The sequence below is a fragment of the Nanorana parkeri genome, unplaced genomic scaffold (assembly GCF_000935625.1).
Source record: "Nanorana parkeri isolate BGI_ZX_2015 unplaced genomic scaffold, ASM93562v1 scaffold583, whole genome shotgun sequence".
Classification (NCBI taxonomy): Eukaryota; Metazoa; Chordata; class Amphibia; order Anura; family Dicroglossidae; genus Nanorana; species Nanorana parkeri.
Genome location: NW_017306851.1, coordinates 260,032 through 264,026, shown reverse-complemented (window position 1 = coordinate 264,026; position 3,995 = coordinate 260,032). Strand labels below are relative to the sequence as shown.

General features: G+C 48.8%; 1 protein-coding gene across 1 annotated transcript in view; it reads left to right on the top strand.

The window, feature by feature from the left end:
• GRM7 (glutamate metabotropic receptor 7) overlaps positions 1 to 3,995 on the top strand; it is a 351,320-nt gene that overhangs the window by 215,689 nt on the left and 131,636 nt on the right. The gene's annotated exons all lie outside the window — the stretch shown is intronic.

Genomic DNA, 3,995 nt, shown 5'->3' with positions numbered 1-3,995 from the left:
CCCGCCTCCTCCCCCGTCGCCGCCTCCTCCCCCCTCCCTGGCCCCATCTCCTCCTCCGTCACCGGGGCCCCCGCCTCCTCTTCTGCTGCCAACCCCGGGCCCCGCCACCTCCACTGCCGGGTCCAGCCTCCTCCACCACCACTGCTGGCTCTCACTGATTCAGCCGGGCCGCCTGGGTCGCTATGGCATCTCATGCTGCTGGCTGTCACTAGCGGCTTTGGAGAGGAAGGTACCGCTGCACACACTCACTGTCAGTGATATGAACAGCGGCACGTTGCTCTTCACAGCCGCTAGTGACAGCCAGCAGCATGGGATGCCACAGCGACCCAGGCGGCCCGCAGGGCATCAGGGGATGTCCTGGCCGGGCCTCCCACTGTGCCCCAGGCCCCATAGCAGCCGCCTGGGTCGCTATGGCAATTGTTACGCCACTGAGCTTGAAAAAATATAAGGGACAATGAAAGCAGCCACCACGTCTCTGCATGCTGCGGTGTATAATGTTTCTGGGTTTAGATACATTAATTACGGCTGGATATACAAATATTATATTTAGGTGGCTTTTCAAGAATTCTATCTCCTCGCAGCGTAATCTCCTCTAATGTCCTCGTCATGGGATAATTATTGTGCGTCGGGTCACCCGTACAGCTTTACCCGGGAAGGAAATGTCATTAGATAAATAAAAACAACGGGAATGAGCCTCCCCTGGAATTGTTGCCGTTTTTCTAAAAGTCATTAAATCAGTTTTTTATAAAAGAATTTCCCACAATTATCTGCGAGTGTTCATTGTGCCGAAATGCCGCACAGCAGCCGAAAGGTTTAGAGGAGAGACCTCCAGGTGGGTGTTATACGTGGTAGTGAGTCACGTCCCAATGGCTGTATTCTATCATGTGGAAGAGGTTTTATAGACTCACCAATCACTCCTTTATTCCTAATGAGTGTCAGGGACATACTCATCATTTATACCCCCACCATACCAGGAACATACCCCAGTATTTATACCCCCACCATACCAGGAACATACCCCCAACATTTATATCCCAGCATACTATCCCAACGTTTATACCCCTACCCTACCAGGAACATAACCCCAGCATTTATACCCCCACCATACCAGGAACATACCCCCAACATTTATACCACAGCATACCATCCCAACGTTTATACCCCTACCATACCAGGAACATACCCCCAGCATTTATACCACAGCATACCATCCCAACGTTTATACCCCTACCCTACCAGGAACATACCCCCAACATTTATACCACAGCATACCATCCCAACGTTTATACCCCTACCCTACCAGGAACATACCCCCAGCATTTATACCCCCACCATACTAGGAACATACCCCAGCATTTATACCCCAGCATACTATCCCAACATTTATACCCCTACCCTACCAGGAATATACCCCCAGCATTTATACCACCACCATACCAGGAACCTACCCCAGCATTTATACCCCCACCATACCAGGAATATACCCCAGCATGTATACCACCATCATACTATGAATATACCCCAGCATTTATACCCCACCATACCAGCACTATACCCCAGTATTTATACCACCTCCATACCAGGAACATACCCCAGCATTTATACCCCCACCATACCAGGAACATACCCCAGCATTTATACCCCCATCATACATACCCCAGCAGTTGTATTCACACATGTAGCACACACCCAATCACCATGGAACGTGTCAAGGCAGATGATGATAGTCCAAGAATAGAAGGATTAACACCTATGCAGTCCCACCAAGGATGGGATTATGTAACTAGAACTAGAGGGTTGCACAACTTTCACACCTCCCATCCTGTTCTTGGACAAACTACATCTGCCTTGATACATTCCATGGCGATTGGATGGAGCTGTACATGCTAGTGTTAGGAACATACCCCAGCATTTTTGTCCATACAGGTAGCACAGATACCTTTATCCCATCACCATGGAATGTGTCAAGGCAGATGTTGACAGTCCAAGAATAGAAGGATTACCACCTACGCAGACTTTCTGCACCGACCACAACTACACCAAAGAGTAAACGCTCCTGCCCTTGTAATCTGCTCCGCGTCGGCCGCTGTGATCCTGCATTCCCTTGGGACCAACGTGCCTAAAAGGGAAGGTCACAGAGTCTTGTATGGATGCGGAGTAGAGTGAAGAGCCCCCGGGTGCGTTTCCAGAAGATTCTCATATTTGTTCCCTCTGTCATCAAAGCCTTTTATTAAGCACGCTTTGACGAATCTTCCAGGCAGCCTGCGCACTGAGGGAGCCCAATTGAATCTCCCCCGGCTCCTAAAGCCTCCCGTTCGTGGCTTACATTTCCCCTCCATCCCTCAGAAATGACATCAGAAGCCACCGGAAAAACACATTACGCCGGATCCGCAATCTGCGGCAGCGAGGTAATAACTTGTAATTTGAGAGACGAGCTGGCGGTGTAAATGCCCTTCCTCGGGCTCCTCTCCGCTGTCGCCACCACCCGGGATTCAGGGAAAGATATTAGACCATTAAGGACAATAAGGCTACCAGGAATCGGAGGCCGGCGGACAGGTCCCAGATGTGCGCTAAAACGGTTATCTTATATAGGAGGCCAGCTCGGGAAATTGTCTCAAATCATAGCTTTCGCTAAAGACCGAAAGGTCACTTTTACCGAGTTTATATTCTCGAAAGACAGGAGAGGAATAGAGATGGCAAAGTCTTAAGTAAGGATAAGCCGACCTAGGCCAGGTCCGGTTCGATCCAGCGAATCCAGCGGGAGGACACACCAAACCCGAACTTGGTGTCAGGGGGGACATGATTTTCATGTACAAGATGTTCAATGGTGACAGCAACATTGGCAACAAGCTATTTAAGATTAACTCCGTTACAAAAACTAGAGGCCAACACCTAAAATTGGTGGAAAACAAATTCCAGCACAAGGGGCGAGCGGTTAGGGTCTGGTACTCACTGCCATCGGCAGTGATTTCAGCCAGGAGTGTGGAATTGTTCAAAACACTCTTGGATGATTTCCTGAGGGACCGTAATATACAGGGGTACAAGTACTCCTAAGAATGAGATGATGCGTGGACCTATATGGGTTGGACTTGATGGACTTATGTCTTTATTCAACCCCAAATACTATGTAAGCTTGATCACATCACCCTAAACAATGGCCACTCCAGACAGCCTGCTGCCTTTACAAAAAATGGTTCAAATCAAGTCAAAGAGTGAAAAGCTCTCTCTCTAGATAAAGATAAAATAGATAGATAGATAGATAAAATATTAAAGAGGAAAACACAGCACACAAAGTTCTCCGGGGCAATAAACATCTGCAGCCCTAGGTCCGTAGTCAGTAGGCTCTTCCAGCAGCCCCAGTGATGGTTCAGTCCGTCACAGCTTTGTCAAGTTGTCCCCAAGACTTTCCACCCAGCTCCACAATCTTCACAGACCTAAAGGCACCCACTCCATGGGACCAATCTAGCTGCCACAGACCCAGCAAGGTCTAATGATACCTCACATGTGCACTTCACTTTGAATGATGGCACCGTAATGTACTAATAAAGAATTATTCCCTGGTGATCCTGCCATGAAGGTTAAGGTACTTCCTATTTTAAGGTGACAACGTTCTGTCCCTGTCTCCCACTTGCGCTCCTGCGTTGTCATCCTGTTACAGCGAGCTGTGCTGATACACATTGCATAGGCATGGTCCACCGTCGTGTTGCCAGTATTAGGAAACGGGTCCAGAGCAATGATGTGCAGCGAGTAAATGTAGACAGGGAGTGTCTGAAAACAGCGGGGAGCTGATCAGCAGCATTGAGTTGGGCAAAAAGGGATAAATGAAGGTAACAACAGGAATCACAAAAATGACAGTTGTTTATGAAACACAACGCGCCGACATTTTAACGGCATCCAGTCGGGGGTTCGCAATCGCTTTAAAGATCTGCACACAGATAATTAGACACACGTTGAACCTCCCGTGCAATCCCCGCGGTTCCGGGATTCACCCGCCA